Source organism: Hippocampus guttulatus, chromosome 2 (assembly GCF_054856545.1).
Source record: "Hippocampus guttulatus isolate MCC_2025c chromosome 2, RoL_Hgut_1.0, whole genome shotgun sequence".
NCBI lineage: Eukaryota > Metazoa > Chordata > Actinopteri > Syngnathiformes > Syngnathidae > Hippocampus > Hippocampus guttulatus.
In genome coordinates, this window is record NC_141262.1 from 24,218,444 (window position 1) to 24,237,561 (window position 19,118).

Below are 19,118 nucleotides of genomic sequence, written 5' to 3' on the forward strand. Positions count from 1 at the left end.
AACTGTTTCATGAACCAGCACCCTTATAGAATGCCAATGTTTAACCCTGAAGCGTAAATAATACATGCAAAATGCTAATGTAACACCCGTTTTTTTTTTCTTCTCTATGGAGCTCCGTTGTGAATACATAAAGAGCTTGGAGCTTAAGGTCAGACGGCGCCAGTAAAACGACGCAGCCTTGCCCCAATAAACTTAATCCAATTCCACAGCTAACTGCACCGAGACAGCTTGGATGCTGACCCCAGGAGCGCCGGCGCTATTTATCCCCTGCACAAGAGCTCACAGACTTCCCCATCAACTTCAAATTACGCATTTAAAATCAGACGATTTGCTTTGAACTGCAGAGGCTAAAAGACAGGGGGGGGGGGTAGTGGATCCAGGAACATACTGTTAAAAATAGCCACAAGCTGAGCCCACGAGCAACCTCTGACTTGAAGAAACATGCTCCAGAACATTAATTCAAATCTATTTTAAAACGTTATGCATAACACCAATCCAAAATATGCATGTGAGGGGCAGGTTAGATTTTTTTTTTTTTTGGGCCCTCCTTGCATTCCACACGGTAGCATCTGTGACTTTGATAGGCGGAGCCTAGGCTTTTGAGTGAGATGGGAATTACCAAATGAGAGCGCAGCGTTGGCTGGCCGTCAATCGACTCGTCGCGTTCGTCAACTTGTGTGTTGAGTGATTTCGGCGTCAGTTGTGCCCGTGCAGGTAGCGCATGAATATGCTAATTGCTGTGATTAAAAGGGCGCCGGGGGATCGGACTATACTGTACTTAATCAGCTGCGAAGGGATTACAATTGGTTCTATTTCGTGGTGGTAGGCTGTGTTAATTTAGCTAGCAAATGTTTGTTTTAGCATAGGACTGTGGGAAAATAAGCCAAATTGCCTTTCACGATGATCTCAAGTTTTTTGTTTTTTTAAATTACTTTTATTTGCAAGATCAGTCCTGCAACAATCGGGTTTAGTTGTCATTTCTCACAATTTACTTTAGACAAGTCAATAGACTTGTGGTTTTAGCTCTGCCTTTTTTTTTGGGGGGGGGGGGGGTACCTTGCTGTTGAAGTGCCAAATGTGTTCTGGACCTTGGTAGCCATCACAATTTGGTATGTTAAAAGAAAAAGGTTATTTTCTTTTACTGGCTTGCTTTATAGAACACTAAATTGGGCAATCCGGAGTCGCCATGGCAACAACGGATTCTCTTTATTACAAGCATTGCATTGCAGTGTGTACTTGTGCTTTTATGACCTATATCAACTTGAACATTTTTTTTCCTGTAAACTTTCCCAAGTTTCTTGCTAGTCTGCACTTTCCCAGACACACACACACACACACACACACACACACACACACACACACACACACACACACACACACACACACACACACACACACACACACACGATCTTGTTTATGCGCAGGTCTTCTCGAGGCCAATGGCAGCCTAACAATTTTGTCCCATAGCTCAGTGCGCGCCAATCCCGAAGGGATCTATTAAGTCGCCGTAGTTGGCGATCCAGGGAGAAGTGAGCGTAGGCTTCCTAATGGATTAAGAAAACCTTTATTACTTCATCAATCAATGCATTCACACATTTGTAAAGCATTCACAACACCCCCAAATTGTTTGATTCGTTGTCCAATATTGGGTGGAGTCTCGTTACATTTTTTAAAAAATATTAATACTGATGAAGATGTTCTGGATGTTTTCCTGTGATTTTCCCTAGTAACACAAAAAAAAGGCCAGTATTTTGGACAGTAAAAGCCATTCAAAATAGGTATTGATCCGTCATTTTTAGACACCTGACGCAGATCCAGAATTTTTTTATTTCCCCCAAACGCTAATCTTCCAGTTTCCTGAAGAACCCTTAAGAACGGCTGATGATTCAACATGCTTTGCCACCATTAGATTCGCCGCCGTAACTCAACGGTCGTTAAGGGCGCAACCACTACGGGTAAGTCTTTTTGCCCTCATGCAAATGATCCTCAAGGGAGCAAAAACTACAACCTGAGCTCATTATTTTGCAACTGAGCACGGCAGAAGACGTTTTCGACCCGGGTGGGACAGCGGCACTTTGTGCCGCGCCCACAGTGCCATCCGACTCAGCAAAAAGCCCCAAGGGAGCCCCACAACTGGCACTAAGAAAAAAAGTAATAGAGAGAGCTAAAATGACCAGATTTTTAAAAATAACTATAAAAAGAGGCAACATACTTGTGACTTTATTTACAGATCAACCAGGGTCCTGCATAAAAACAGATAAAAATATCCATCTCCTCGTGCTTGTTTGTTCTTCTTTGTGTCCGGGCTATTTCGGACTTCCCACCTTTCAAGAGATTCAATAAAAAGATACGAGAAGGAAGATGCTGTACAATAAAAGAAAAGTGGACACTAAGAACTCTCAAATAAAGCACCCGAACAAACCCAACGGCGCTCACTTTGAAATCCCCCCATCTGCCAAGCGTACTTGCTTTTTTATCCGTCTCTCTGGAGTCATCGTGACGCATGCTAAACCGCGTCTACGACAAATATTTGTGTGCTAATGCCAGTGTTCATCTGCTGCTTGAATGAAAGGTCGCCTTCTCACAAGGAAAATAATTGAGCGCAAGATTTCATAACCACCCTTTCCTGACTCTCAACTGGATGCAAAAAATAACTGGCCAATGAGAAGACTTCAGATAGAGATTAGATCACACTTGAGGAAATGTGCCCTGTGGAGTTTATGTTTAGAAACACACACCTACAGCCACACACTCACTTGGAGTAAAGTGGAAAAAAAAAAAGAAGAATACGATCACTAAAAGAGGAAATTGTTCATATTTCTCCCCTCGGGTCCACTTTTGTGCATAGTGAAAGACGACAGTTCTGACAAAATGGGATGTTATTGAATTTTGGAAGAGGGTTAGCGGGAGATATGACAAGGGTCAAGCTACGGAAAGGCTGAAAAGACAAAGATTCTTGTCAACAGGAAAAGAAATCAAATAAAACTGGCTCCCGTGCCGAGGATGTTTTCGTTCACGGTTAGCGGGGGCATTATGCAACAACGTCGGCGCTAGTTTTCAATCGTTATTTCAGTGCAGACGAATCAAAATGAAAGTACCATATATGCTTTTCCATTTCTGGGAACAGTTCCACCACTTGCGTGTCAATATCAGTGTCAAGGTTTCCAAACAACATGTGGACGCTGATGCTAAAGGACAACATAGCCGTTATCGACACTGTAAATTAGCCGAGCGTCTGCGCTCGTCCGCGTGGAATCCATAATGTCGACAGAAATGGCCTTGTTGTTCTCGTTAGGCTGGATCAATTGAAAAGGCATGGAAAAGGAAACTCACACAAAGTTTAAAACTCTCACCTTACAGTTTTATTTCCTGACATATTGTTTTTATTTCAAGCCAGACTTAAATATTTCTTAATAACTTAAAAGGCTTCTGATGTTTTTGACATTTCTACACAAATTCTCAAAGAGCTGTGATTGTATTTGGTTTTTTTTGACATTGTGTTTGGGTTTTTCCTCAAGAACTTGTGAACAAGCGGCATGGCTTCAAGATTTTGACTTTGTGAATCTATTTAAAATGGGGTTTTTTCATTCGCAAAGTGCTTGAAAACAAGGGTTGATTGGACGCTTTTTGATTGTTTAAAATTGATGAAGATCTGTGCAACCAAACTGGACGACTGATGTGTTGATTTTTCAGACGAAATGAAATGGTTCTTGCCACCCCCCCCCCCCCCCAAAAAATGGTACATCCCAGTCGTCAATCATGGCGGCGTTTTTTTTTTCTTTACGACTCATGCACTGGATTCCATTAAATTCTGCCTTCGTACTTAATGAAGTGTTTTTGCACGTACATAATTCATTTGATATCTTTCACATTCCCGTTTGGGATTAATTAGGGGCTACTCAAAGTGAAAAGGTCACTTTAGTACACGTTTCTCCTCGCTAACATATATTCATGTAGATTTCTTTTCACTGATCCTAACAGCGATGCAGATTGAAGTGCAGATGTAAAACTCACCCCATTCTACGCGTTCCTGTGTGATGTTTCAAATTCCAGGCAGTCACCATCAAGGTAGCGCTCGAGCCGTGGCACGGAGGGCCGGGGGGGGGTTGCGACCGTTTCGCCTGCGTCGCCAGTCACTTTCAGTTCGAATCTCTCGTGACAGAACTCCTTGAGACCAACATAATTGTTTCTGACAGGCTGCTTGGTGAAAACAACATACTGGAAGGAGGGATTTGCACTGTGTTGCTCCAGCATGTGAGCCATGTAATCTCGCCGCTTCTCTTTCTCATTTTGGCTCCAGGCAAGGTCTGCATGGGGTTAACCCGCCAATCTAAAGATAGCTTGCTCACCGGACCTCCTACTCCATTCACTCGCTCATGCTACAGCTACCACTGTTTATCGTTCGGATGCAGTCCGACTCCTCGCTGATTATGTAACGGCTTAAGAAGTGGGTCGCAATACTTTCGGAGTAAGTCCCCCACCAACCCACCTCCCCGGAATAAAAATGACTCACCGATATCACCTCATCTCCAGTTTTATTTCTATTGCTTTCTTGGCGGGTATCCAGTGGCGGTTTCGCCCAATCTATAATGGAGACTTATGCAACATAGTCCATCATCAAGTTGAATAATAATAACGGCCTCGGAATATCTGGAGTCACGAAGCAGCCCAAAAAGATGTTGTTGTCTTCGGAGAAAAAGAGACGTCAAAGGTTAAGATTCGGGATTTTTCAATACTACGTTTTAGTGCTTTCATATCAGGGAAATTGAATTTGATTAAAAAAAAAAAAAACTAAATGAAACACTTTTTTTTGTCTTATTTGTCAAAAACAATCAGTACAAACCTAATTTGCTTTTTGGAAACCACCACGCCCATGGAAAAACAAAATCAGAGACAGAAGATGTGACTGATGATAAAACAGCAAAATCTCATTTGAAGAACCACTTTTAAAAACAGGTTCATATGAAACTGGGGAACACAATTTTTGTTGAGTTAGGTCTGACAGCTGTTTTTAATCAATTTTCAAATGCGGAATCCAAAACCGAGCTCAGTTTTTCTCTATCATGTCCATTCTCTGAGCTGTAGGATCCCCACATTTCAAAAAAAAAAGAAAGAAATGTGTATGTAAAGCACTAAGATAGAATAGTTACAAGCTTTGAAAACAAACCAAAAGCACTTGCAAAAAACGAATATAACGGCCTGCCCATGGTTACATGGTTGAAGAGAGGCCAGCAATCATCCTCTTAATTCCTACTATGGTAGCTTCCTGTTTGCTGACATTGATAGCACTGACCTATTGGGAGCTGCACACACCTCTCACCACACTGTTTCAATTGTGACCCCACAAACAATTTGCCACTACAGCTGGTGGACTCTTACTTTTCTGGAGGGTGAGCTGTGGAGAGAAAAAAACTTGATGCATTACAAAAAATAAATAAAATAAAAAAACTGACTGCAATATAATTTTAATCAGCATACAAATTCAATTCAAAATATTTTTTGTTTTAAATTGTTCCCCAGTTTCATTGGATTTTTTTTTTTACATCTTACTCATATTTACTGAAAGAACCCATTAAAATGACTGCTAAGGCGTATACTTTTCTTTCCGAGCATTGAAAACTTACCTCCAAAATCCTTTCTTCCCGACTCGACCAGACATTTTTTATGCGGTATACAAAAATGGTGGACAATTCGGGACTTTTTATCCTATTTCATCCTCATACTTTCCACTATGTAACCCTTAAAAAGTGACTTACCTTTTGGAAATGACTTTGCTTTGGTTCACCATTTGGTCATCGGTTGTGCTTGACCATCAATTGTGTCGTGCCCCCCCAATGCAGAAATAAAAAAATGATCAAAGTCAATTTCAGGACTTACAAACATCACCTTCCAAATGCAAATTGATCACAACTCTTCGGAATCTATGTGGACAGCTGATCATGAGCTTCGGGTTTGGTCCAAAAATGACGGGATTTCGGGACACAAAATGGACCATTTTGCAACATTATTAGAGGCCCAACTGCTTGGCCCGCGGCGCAGAAGTTGCAATGCATGTTGCGCAACATTGGCCCACCCGCCTTTTGTGGGCTGGGACTTGGCGACGTGTCGGAGATGGAGGGGATGTTGAAATGTGTGAGCCATTTTCTCACTTGTTATGCAAAGCAAGTCTGGAAGCTCTCAATTTGTTGATGCCCAATGAGTGAAGATTGCAAAACCCAATTTGGCAGAGACCCGGAAAGCTTCTTCAGCTTAGTTTGCTCGTGTGCAAGTGTGGAATGGTTAGGACCCCTATCCACACACGGGAATCAAAAATACAATTTTTTTTCTTGATTTGAAAAAAAAAAATGAAGAAAAAAAAGACGAAATGAGCCTCAACGATGCTCGCTTATCTCAGTAACTCGTGGAAAGGGGAGATGAAATCAGCGTGGACGTTGTTGTGGGGCATGTATGTTGGCCTGTTGTCATCAATTTTAATGCAAAAGGAAATCTATTAAAAAGGATTAATTTCGTCGTCATTCATCGCAGGAAATGCAACCCCCAGGGACACGTCTAAGATTTTATGGAGTTAGATGTGAAAGCAACAACACTGTATTCATTTATTAACTCATTTTTGACAGTTCCACATAAAAACAAAACAAAAAAAACCCATACATGAATGTGTAAATCGTGATCCAAGACCGTGAGCCAGTTCATCCCTTCGGTTTACAACAGCTGCAAACCAAATAGCACGTTGTTGGAGCTCTTCCGTTTGTTTGCTGCAGGTAAGTGACATAAAATCTTTGTTGCACACTGACATTGTTTTGTGGGCGCTTTTGTGACAGCCACTCTTTGTTTAGTCACCTAACTAGTCCTCACTGCAAATGAAAAGACCGCACTAATTTGACAGGTCTTTATAAAGAAATCAATCATTTTATGACGCTTACATTTATTATATTCCATCTGGTGTCATAGTATTAAATCACACTTTTTTATTGGATACGAGTTTGTTTGCTTTGGTTTGGTTTCCCCATAATGTCATTGGAAGACTAACCTGTAGGTGGCAGTAGAAATCTAGAAGTACTGTAGTTCCGCCAACAAGGTGTATTTCGCGTCGACGGTAACAGGCGGGAGACAAAACAAAATGATCCTGAATTGTGATTTCGTTGTCAACAGTAAACTCTCACTTTGAAAGCAAAAATAACAGTAGACGTTTTTGAACTCCATTTGATGATTTTTGCTCAAAAAAGTATTGGTGACAGAATGTTTAAATTTGAACGTTTTTCATGGATTTGCTTTAAAGTTACCTGTTTTTTGAACGTTAGATTTGTAACTTTAACATCTCTAACGCTCTTACAATCACACTTCGGGACAATTTCCATTCACCTGGAATGCATGTTTTTGAACGTTTGTGTCGCGCTAACCGGGTCACCGTGCCACCCGTATTTATTTTTTATTTTGTTTTATTTTTTTGGAAGCTTTTGTGAAATTGTTAATTATTATCGTTTTATGTTTGAGCTTTACAGTATTGTCTGTGATGTTACCTAAATTATATTCCCTTTGATAAGTTCTTAAACATGTTTATGTTGAGAGCGTCTGATTGGCTGAAGGAAACAGGAAGTGTTTTAGTAGCGGAAGAAGGAGTTGCGCTCTCGAACGTGCTGCGGCGCAGACGTCTTTTTTTCCTTCTCAATAAAACTGCATTCAAATCATCTCTCATGCATCATCTCTCCTTTTGCCGTTCCTAAAGTAAAAACTACGAACCCCTCGGCTTACAATTTTATGATTCAAAGGTGGGAAAGTACAGCGCTTGTAAAAAAAAAAACCCAATTGCGTTTCAATGCATCAGGATTTTGAGTCTGCATTATTATTACAAATTTTACCAGGTGAGTCAGCGTTACCATTATAACAATGAAACCCCCCAGGATCAGTGGCGGTCCCTTTCTTTTCTTCAATATCTGCGAACCTGCAGGTTGCCTTCTAACTAATACCTGAATTCGAATGTTCAGTTGGCAGCATACAGAAAAATGAATAGTTTTGAGTTTGCCGCTCGAGCTTGCCCTCGTGCGGAGGGAGTGGGAACGTTTCACTCTCTCTCTCGCTCGCTTTCTCTCCCCTCTTTCTCTTACACACACACACACACACTTTCTCTTTCTCTCTCCACTCCAAGCCCATGAGCTATGTGAGTGCACGTCTGTGTGTGTGTGTTTGGATGTGCACGCCTGATGGTGTAAATCTGACAGCGCGCAGCGGCTCGGTTTCCTCGGGAAAAGCGTGATTTGCTCCCTGCCCATCTTCTTCTTGGCGCTCTCATCCAGACGCTACTCAAGAGAGCAGGTACCATGTGTCCGATCCACCTTTACAATGATCTCGATTTTGACTTTTCCCCCCCGCTCATCCCGGCTCTCGGACTTTTGAGGGTGGCTAATGGAATTCTTCTCTTACAGTTCGCAACAAAGCAAAACAAAACAAAGAACACCTTTTTTTTTTGGGAATAAGAAACGCATTGCTGTTTTCTGACTTGGATGAAAGGGACTCCTCTGGAATTTCTTCAGGACTCAAACCTTCAAGCCCTGGTATGTAAGACGTTTGGATGTGCTGATGATGAGAAAATTCCAATTTTGATTGTGGCAACCCCATCTCCTTACCCTGTCCTCTCTCTTTTAAACACAGTTATCGGGTGCTTTACCGTTCAACCGCTCCGGCGTGGATAGTAAGTAAACACTTTTTCTCTGCATCTTTTCATGTGCGGTGAAGTTGGGATGCGTGATGTTCCGCCGCGCACATCCTCCATCAATTATCTATCGCTTATACCCCACACTGTGCACCTTCAAACACTGATGAATGACACATTAAAAAAAAAAAAAAAAGAAGGAAAAAAAAAGGAGGATGCAGCAACTGCAGCATCATCATTGGGGGCATGCTGAGAAAAGTTTTTGGACACTTACAGAACGTTTATTTGGTCTGGAGAAGCATAGACTTGTTATTTGAACTTTCAAAAGGTTAATGGTCGTGTTGAAAGCTGAGATTGTCGTGGAAAAGTTGGGCAAAGTTCATGAGGAATGTGGCAATGAGCGTACGTGTTGTGATAGGGCGCCGCCGACCGTACTTCCGTGCTGTCCGCTGCAAGGAAGTGGGCTCCCCTGCCCCCCCGAACCTCCCCACCCTACTGACACCTCAGGTGGTCTTAACCTGGCACCTCATTTGCTGTCTTACATGGTGTTAAAATGACCAAGATTAACAAAACACTATTTTTTTTCTTCCTATTGCAAATGTGCTTTTCGGGTGCTTTTTTTGGCCCTGGGGGAACAAAACAGTATCAACCTGATAGGAGCAATGTTTGTGTGACATCATCACAGTGATTCATGAAGGCATTTCTGTTCCGTCAAACAGCAGAATTTTATTCATACACCTTCATGTAAGTGCAAAAAGAAGTTCAAGACCCTGTAATATGAATTCAGAGAATTCTAAATATAGTAAATGTGTTTGAAGGTAAATTGCTTTCAATAAGAATGTGTAGGACTCATTTGTGAAACTGTTCTTTTTGGGTGTGGCTAAACCGAGCCCCAGTGACGCACTTGAGTCGACATGGTGCCCTCATTCGCATCATGCTTATGCCCTGAAATTGCATCTTCCTTTTGGGTAGTCGCTGTCATGGCCGCTTTAGAGTACCTCTAGTTTTTTTTTTCCTTGAGTGTGCGCACGCACGTCATGCTGAGAGACACAGAAGAGCGAGGAGGAGGGAAATTTTCTTTTTTCCAAGAGTCCGATCTGTCCGCACGCGTGTGGATAGTGGCGTCGGGCTGGTGTGCCGCTTTTGAAAAAGCCCGGTGTGTTACATTCCAGCCACCGGAGGGTTAAAGTTTCAATATTTTGGCAGCTCAGACATGTAATTATGTTTAGGCACGAGAAAGATGCTGCATCCATTTTTTTTCATTATTATTTTTTTTACAGGTTTTGGAAGTGATAATTGATTGAGACTTGTCACTTGAGTGTGTCGTGGTTTCAGCACATTTAGTGGCCACACCCACAGCGCTTTAGAGCTTGAGCCAACGGCATATTTATTTATTTATTTTCAGGGTTTTCAAGTTTCATTTTATGAAATTGGCAGTTTTTATCAACACACTTCTCCGTGATGTGCCAAAATGACATCTATTTACTTTACAGGGACTTTAAGCACTGTACTTGAGTGAGTCTCTTTCCTGATGCCTCCACTGGATTTCCCATATCAGTCCATTCCAGTGTCAAACTATGATTGACATTTGGACATTCCTCAGCAGCAGTGAAGTTCATGCTTTAACATACCCTGATAAAACTTTCTGCTTTCTTTACCCTGTGTGGTACCTTTTTAGACGAGCATAAATCTCAAACCCTTAATTGAACAATGCACCGGTACCGGTGACAAGCACTTTGAAGGCGGTCCACGGCTTAGAGATCCAAGCATTTCTGATCCTTTCAGGCTGTTCAGTCAGATGATTAGGCACAGTAGTTTTCTTTTTTTCCAGCAAACCATAGAGCTGTCCAAAAAAAAAATCATTTTAAAAAATAATTCACACTGCCGGCCAGTCCATGGCCATTCACTTTTTTTATGAATTCCAAAGTATTTGGGGGTGACAAATACGATGCGTTCCTCCAATTAAAAACAAAACAAAAAACCCCCCCAAAACTCTGCCCCACAGAGTCTGCCTAGCAACAGCCTATGATGGTGAAGGTTTTGCCAGGCAGGCTTGTCTCGGAATTCTCGGAATAGAATATTTGCAGGGCATGGTGGCAGTGCGCCGTTATCGATGTTGATTTTTAATACAGAGCAGCGCTAGTGAAATGAATGCAAATTAATACATCTGTCGCTGCATCCATTTTTGAAAAAATATATAAATAAACGGCTCTGCTCAGGAGCATCAGCCTCTCGGTTTGTCATCTGAACATCCTGATGGGCATGTCTCCCATTATGTTTTATATCTAATAGAGTCGCGAATTTGAATTTAATGTGAATGACTCCATTCGGCGCTGCATTTTCTCCCCGTTCCTGTTTGCTTTCGATATGGGCGTGTCCCCCAGTTATGGTTTCTAGTTCATCCCAAGTAATTCACTGTGATTGCCTACGTTTGTCCCCGTTTGTTTTTTCGTGGGCTTTAAAGTCCTGTTCTTGTACCTGCCTGTTTTGTGTTTGTGAGGGTTAGTCCCTGACTTGTCCTTAGGATTTTGTATGTAATACAGAGTGTATAAATTATTGCAATGACAACATTTGTCTGATCATGACCTGCTTGAATGCCTTTTCGCCCGAGGTCATGAATTCTTCCCAGCAACAAGTTCCAATTGATGCAATTGTTTACATTATGTTTAAAAAAAAAAAAAAAAACTCAAAAACCTTTAGCGCCTGCCAATTTTTTTCCGACCTCCCCATCTAAAACCACTGACGGTGCACGCCATCCAATATTTAACACCCGGCTGCTTCCTTGTTTAGTCCTACTGACGCTTTTAGCGTGACAAATAAGCAGGTGAAGCCCCCCACCCCGCGAATCTCAAAAAATGCTGCGCCCGACGAAAGCGACTCACCTGTGCTGTTTACTTCCGCGGCTCCGCTCGTAAATCAGACGCTTGTTAAGTTGCGCTCTACGACAATGTTTGCCTTCCGCAGGAGACGTGAACGCCATTAAGTTTGATCTATGTGATCCAGTCGCTGACTTCTCCCCAATTAAGGGATCCTTTCTTGTATTGCGGCCGGTGAGCTCACTGCACATGCAGCTTCTTTCTCGCTATATAAATTTCGCCGCAGCTGTGACGGGTATGAAAGCCGCGAGGATTAAGGCCTCTTTCCGCGCAGCTCCAAGCCTGGAACCAACAAGAGAAATCAATTAGACCCTACTCAGTTAGCATCGAAGGGAAATTCCAGGATGGAAAATGATTGCGGTGAATCCGAGCAATCTGGGGGGGGGGGGGGGGGTAAGAGACGTAAGCAGACGGGAAAGTGAAAGCGGGAATCTGGAACGTCCATTTTAAATCAACACACAGACTATTTTTTTTCTTAAACTCCATGGTAGAGGCTCCGTCGAACACCTGAGACCGATTCACCGAACCCCTGGGGTCCGATCCAACCAGGTTAAGAACCACTGGTCTAGATTGAGGATGCCACTTCTGAAATGCTCCAAAGGCTTTTCTTTTTAAGCCAGCTGGGAACTCACAGTCGGTGAACATCGTAAATAAACATCGAAGAACACTTGTTCACGTTGATATTCTCCGCCAGTAAATATCTTGCAAAACCGTTTTTGTTCCGTCTCTGCTGCCTGAGCTCGACCGTAACTGTCCTAAAGCTCTTACACTGAAGTCACGGCACTTGGAAATTCAGAAAAAAAAGCCCTCGGCATTTCCCCGATCTATTTGAAATAGGTGAATGAGTCTCTCAGAACAGGACCCACCAAAAATGGAACAGTAATTCGGCCAATTTGTTCAAAGGAGCCACTTTTCTGCGAATACCAGGGCTCGCACTTTGACGAATTCTGACTTGGAAATCCTTGCAAATGAGCGCCAGTCGAAAGCGCGTGTCCCAAACAGATGCGCGATGTCATCTAATGTGGGTGGACTGTCCATCATGTCTTGGCAAGGGGCGTCGTCAGATCGTTAATTAGCAGTCTGTCGCATGAACTGACCGCGATAGCTTCACTTTTATTGTGAAGTTTTAACTCTGCGTGTTGCATCTGCTGTGCTGTTAAAAACCAAAACGGTGACGATCACAAACGGAGGGATTCATAATGATAAGAATGTGACAGAAAACGCAAAAAATGTGATTCTTGCGTGAGAGTAACAGGAGATGGGATTTCTTATTTTTTTTAAGGCTTAGAACATTGCAATCCCCTCCCTAATCCTGTGTGTACAGTGACCTGAAAGGGAGCACACATATAAACACCCCCATCTTGCTCTCAGCTAGCCCCGCCGGAGCTTCGGCGCTCGGCATCATGGGAGAATAACAATGAGGGATTGTGGGAGAGCGGGGATCCCTCGCAACGCTTGGGCCATACTGGGCTCGTCTTTATCTAAGACCCTGGCTTCCAGGGCTCCGTTCTGCTTGTTTGGAGATGACAAGCCAACGGTACTGAGGAGGTGCGCCTTGGTTCTCCAAATGCCCCCCCCCCACTTTCCCCCCACCCACTCTTGTTACATGGCAGGCCTTGTGATCTAATTTTCGCAACACTTAACGAACTCGCAGCATGGCCCTTTTCCACTTCTTCTTCCAACAAGTGGCAGGCTGGGATCTGTCAAAACCTTTGAGCACACCGCGCAAAGTCCCTCTTGAAATTTCTTTGTTTCGTCGTCTTCCTTCTATTCCCACTTGTCAATCCATTTTTGGAGGTCCCAAGTCCTGACCAAATGTCGCGGGCATGTGCAGCCCATTAAAACGATGTCTTTCAAGCGTCCTGGGCAAGAATTGCTCAAAAGCTTATCTTTGAAATGGCCTTTTTACCTATTTTTCTGGCCTTTCTTTAAAAGCAAACAAGAGTAAAACGTCCCATTGTTTCCAAATTTGAATGACATGCACGTGAGGGATTTAATTGATAAATGCGACGCAGGGGGCGGCTCGGTGGCCCAGTGGTTAGCACGTCGACCTCACAGTGCAGAGGTGCAGGGTTCAATTCTGCCTCCAGCCTCCCCGTGTGGAGTTTGAATGTTTTCCCTGTGCCTGCGTGGGTTTTCTCCGGGTACTCCGGTTTCGTCCCACATTCCAAAAACATGCATGGCAGGTTAATGGAACACTCTAAATTTTCCCGAGGTGTGAGTGTGAGCGCGGGTGGTTCTTCGTCTCTGTGTGCCCTGCGATTGGCTGGCCACCGGTTCAGGGTGTCCCCCGCCTACTGCCCGAAGATGGCTGGGATAGGCTCCGACACCCCCACGACCCTTGAGAGGATAAAGCGGATCGGAAAATGGACGGATGGATGGATGTGAGGGATTTAATTCCTAAATGCTACACAGGAGCAACTGGTAGTGACATGCACGATATAAAAATGACAAGTGTTCCGCAAATGTTGGAGGTATCTTTTCATTCATGGGAGTTCAAAATTGCTATTCCAGATGCAAAATTCCTCAAATAGTCCCTAAAGGGTTGTGCGTGAATTGAAGGTCTAAAGAAAGTGAGCACCCTTCGATTGTAAGGCTTATACGTGTAGTTAAATCTTATCATAGCATCACAGCAGCTCTGCAAAAGTGCCTCTAAAGTCTGAAAGGATCAAGTTCCCCCCCAAGGAATAGCGTTAAAAGGGGGAATGTGGGAATACCCAAGATGATAGCAACAGAATACCTAAATAAACTGACAGAGGAGAGAGAGGGGGCAGGGGAGAAGGTAAATGTGCCACATCATTCCTGTCGAAATAACTTGGATCGATGTGAAAATTTAATTTGACGCAAAGAGCCTTTAGGCAAAGTGCAATTTGCATCTTTTAGTTTCCCTCCCGGGCCACACCATTCGGGTTGGCAGGAGATGGACAGATGACCAAGCGGTATGGAAAAAAGGTAGTGGTCGGAATGCCCCCGGGGAACGGAAACACATTCCTTTCACTCCAAATGCCCCCCCCCCCACACACACTTTGATTGGCTAATATGGTTAGTGCCATGTGTCCCTTATTGGATCATATCAAAGGTCAGAGGAGTCCTGCAGACGAATCAATCTCTCCGTCTGAGGAAGCATGGAATTGAGGGTGAGACGATCCATCTAGTCGGAGTGAAAGTGGGTGAGGAGATGCGTGGGGGTGGGTGTGGCGGGGGACTTGGGGGAGGGGGGTGGCAGTGGGCAAGGAAGGTGAGATTGAGCTGTGGACTTGGGGAATGTGATATCCTTCGAGAGTTGATGTTATTTTTAGCAAGTCCGGGGATGAGCTGGCTTACTAACATGGCACCGGGCGGACATGACACGTTGATGCGGCAAATTGAACCCCCGAAAAACTGAAATTGGGCCAGAGAAAACATTCATTCACGAGATGTTTTCATATGTTAACACATACAATTGAATTGCTTTTGAGGATAGTTTAGCTGAGGTCCTTCCAGCAACAACCCCGTTGATGTTTTTTTTTTTCTTTTCTTGACTTTCTACCCTGCCAGTTTCGCAACTCCTTTCTCCTTTAATTAGCGGTTACCCCTCTGGTGGGCCTTCATCAAATTGAAGACACCACAATATTAACGTCATAAAGTAGCCCAATTTTGCCATTTGCCGGCTTCCTTCAAAGGCAAGTTCCTCGTCGTCGAACATTTGTCCCACTGCTGCAACGTGCCGCTGTACCACACGACATAAATCCAACTTCACACGATGAGCCTTGAGATTACAATTTGTACACCACAAACCACGTGTCATTGTTCATCTGTCTATGCCAGCAACATCTAGTGACAGGCAGAACAATGACATTGTCAAAGACCTCTTCGTCAATGTGTGCCTTTGTTGAGATGACATCATGAGATTTTTCTCATGTGAAATGCCCTGGCTCGATAAAGTTTTAGAAACACTCATAGACAGAAGGGCGACGCTAAAATAAAAAATGTTAAGGTGTTCTGTCATCTGGTGTGGCCTTGGCATTGGCGACAAAATTTGGTCTCAACAGAGTTCCACAAAATTCAGTGAGGGAAAAAAAAGCAACAACTCATCCACAGCGGCCCAACATTTATTGGTGGCTAAATCGTTTAATACGGTTCCTCTGAGTGTGCAATTTGTTCAATTAGCTTTGACCTCTCAGGTTACCCTGTATTAAATAAAACCCACCAGTATATTTACTACAATTCACAGTCGCAAAAGGTTCAGCGTGATCTCATGTTTGCTGAGGCAGCCAGATCCAGTGGCACCATTATACTGCAGGCTCGTCGGGACGGGGAAGGAAAAAGTGCGGGCCACAGAGCGCCTCTTCTTGTGGACAATGAGCTCATGCTTCATTTGGAGATGATCAAAAGGTGTTTTGGCGTGAACATCCGCTCACCCGCTCCAGGCAGCCGTGCTAATTGCAGACAGTCAGTGAAACATATCTGGTTTGGATGGAGTGAGAGGCGAAAAAAAAAAAGAAAGAGAAGCCTGCAGTGGGAGTCAAAGCCGCCTTAGGCCTGAGCCAAAGTGTTTTAAATGGATTACACCAGTGTGTCATGGCGATTACACGCTCCTCGCAGGGACCACCACGACATGAATTGAAGTTTATGGCAGTACGGTACATCTTTCCTTTTTAGTTTTTTTTCCCTTCACCGTCTAATCTCCAGCAAGTAAAAGAAAACCGGTTAATCAACAAAGTATATAATCTCTAGTAAAGATGGCAGGACTAATTGAATGTGCGAAATTAGATGTGGAGGGATCTGGTTTTAAAGGTGAATATGGTGCGCACTGCTCTGCTACAACCAGTAGAGGCACTGTTTTTTTTACCGTCTCAACCGCTTTGGCTTTTATGGATGACTCTCCTCATGCACTCACCTCGTGGCATATTCTTCGTGTGCACGCGAGGCGAAAAAGCGAGTCTCCGTCTGTGCAGATTCTCCCATCCACTTAAGTCTGTCATTTAAGCAGCTTCATGCCAGGTAGACTTTCTGGGTTGAGCAAACCTGAAATGTCAGCCTTAGGGCCTTGCACACATTCCCTCGTCAGCTTTAGTAGTTTTCCAAAAATGTTGGAATTTATGGAGAAATAGTGATGAGTATTTGAGCAATGAGCGATACAAGAGAAATTCCAGCTGACTAACACAACTGGGCTCGGCACAATGCAGAGCATGTGCAGCACCAATGAACGCCATGAAGACTGGGAAAAGCAGAAAACACAACAGTAAAAGAATCAGAATCATCTTAATTGGCCAAGTATGTCGAACACGCAAGGAATTTGTCTCCGGTAGTATAAGCTACACTAGTATTGCAACTACGATAAGGACATGACATATGAGTATCGAAAGACTTTCCGTAATGTAAGAGTGCATTGTGCAGAGATCAAGTGATCAATACGATGACGGTTGTGCAGTTGGTGCAGATAACCGGTGCACCATTTTAAAAATGATCAGTCGCAGTAATTGTAGTACAACTTTCGGTGTGCAGTTGAGAAAGTCCTTGAGCGCTTTAAAGTGTCTGGTGCTGTGGAATATTGATCAACGACAATTGTTCAAGGATGTAGAGAGCTCGATCTACAATGATCAGTGCGGTAATACTCTTCCACAGGGGTGTGCAGAAATGCAACGATAGATTTGTGCCACTGTTTAGGGAGTTCATGGCGAGAGGGAAGTAATGTATTTGAATGCCTCCTGGTTCGATGTGCTTACCTGAATGGAGTAGCTGGAAGAGGTGGTGGGCAGGGTGTGGTGGGTCCAGTGGGACTTTCCGTACCCTAATCTAGGTTCTCACGGTGTGCAAGTCTTCAAGAGTGTGTAAGGCGGTACCAATGATTTTTTTCCACAGTCCTGACTGTGTTGTTGATTAAAATGTCATTCACAAATCTCAGGCAAAAAAATGCTTTGAAGCCAGACTCATCTGTACGTGTGGTGGATGTGTCAGAAGTTTGGATGGAAGTATGCGATCCCAGGTGTTCATAAAAAGTCACGACCAGGAGAACATCACCCGTCGCTCAAATATTTGAGCGACGGGTGATCCAAGGCCATCTCTGAGTTTCTCTTCACCGAGAGCCAGGTGGGTCTTAAAGGCTTCTCCGGTCTTGGATATCAGCGGCCACAACACTAATCACTGCACTTGAGCCGATGAGAATATGATCTTAACACAATGACCATTGTGAGCATAGCGCAAATTGGCCTTAGCTTGGGGGGAGGAGGGGCCAACCCCTGTGCGCTCTTCTTATCCCGCCCTGCTTCAGGCTGCTATTATTCTCGCAGACTGAAAGAAATGGATTTATACACGGAGGGATTTGTCGGGCTCCGGATATGGATTATATTGTCTATCGTTTGAATTGGACTCTGAATGTAATTCCAGTGGAGTGAGATTAAATTCATCTGATGAGTGTGTTTTCATTGCTCATGTCTCAACTTCCCATAAGTAGCCATAGGCACCCGGTAATTTTGTGCAAATTCAGATAAGTCATGCGCATAAGTCACAATGGAACTGGAACTTCAATGTCTGGCTCTTTCCTGCACGTGACAACAAAATCTGGTATTGTTTGTACTTTTTTTTTGTCAACAGGATGGAACAGACACACTTTTACAATTTCCTGTGAAGATGCCGACAGCAATGTTGAAGGAGCTGCAGGAGCTTTGTGGCAAAAATCACATGAACTAAGGGAATAGAAATACCGCACTTGTATTCTTGACCTTTTTCCGTTTCGCTGACCTCCCACAGAGGGCCAACTATGACGATTTCAAAGCCAATGAAGTAAAATCCATGGTTCTCGACAAGCTGCGGCCCCCCGTCGCGTCTGAGAAAATCTCTCATTGCATTTTCACGCTGTGTCATTTCCGCACTCGTCTTTGCCCACAAAGCGTCTCATTTGGCTCGAGCACATGACATACGGCAAGTGTCGTGTTGTACGGTGCGGGCGGGACAGCACAACCGGCGTTTGGCGCGGAGCTTGCTGTTTATCCCACCGGGCAAATGAATTTTTCATAAACTGGCCCCGAGAGCTTCATAAACTGCGAGTGAAAACGAGTGATGTGACGGGATGAAAGTGTTTTGTGCCGCTGAGAATGTGCAGAAACCTGGCGAACGGCGAGCGGCTGCCACCTTGCCTCGCTCACGGCTGACCCCGCTATCCACTTAACCTTACTTTATGATTACCATAAAACGTGGCCCGTGTTTAAAAAAATAAAAATAAAAAATGGAGACACGGGCCGCCACTTCCATTAGTGTTTGAAACGCTCTCCCTGTCCTCCGCAGTCTGGTCGCAATCAAGGACTGTGCTTAACTGGATGGCTACATTGATGATCTGGGCCAAATGGTTATTCATGGCGGCCATGGAGAGATATGCAAGTTGAGCGTTTCCTTACGGAGAGAGCATCCTTGAGAGATAAAAGCCTGCGCTGTTGCCAAAGCAGGACTGAAGACGGGTGACAGCGATCCCGTGCTTCTGTTTGGCGCTTGATCTGTTGCCCGTCTCCGTCGCTCTTCAAATGCGATAGAGGAGTTCTATACAGGCCAGCAAAGTTTTTTTTTTACTGGACGTAGGGTTGCGATTTCCTGAAGGTTTCTTTTTGGAGCTATCC

The 19,118-nt window shown here is 43.8% G+C and overlaps 1 protein-coding gene across 23 annotated transcripts in view; it reads left to right on the plus strand.

Moving 5' to 3' along the window:
* Nucleotides 1-8,153: 8,153 nt before the first annotated feature.
* Nucleotides 8,154-19,118, plus strand: part of ptprda (protein tyrosine phosphatase receptor type Da) — a 278,207-nt gene continuing 267,242 nt past the window's right edge. For all 23 annotated transcript variants that reach the window (XM_086104780.1, XM_086104781.1, XM_086104779.1 and 20 more), the window contains exons 1-3: nucleotides 8,154-8,313; nucleotides 8,424-8,552; nucleotides 8,650-8,689. The gene's annotated coding sequence lies outside the window, so the exon portion shown is untranslated. The remainder of the gene's footprint in view (nucleotides 8,314-8,423; nucleotides 8,553-8,649; nucleotides 8,690-19,118) is intronic.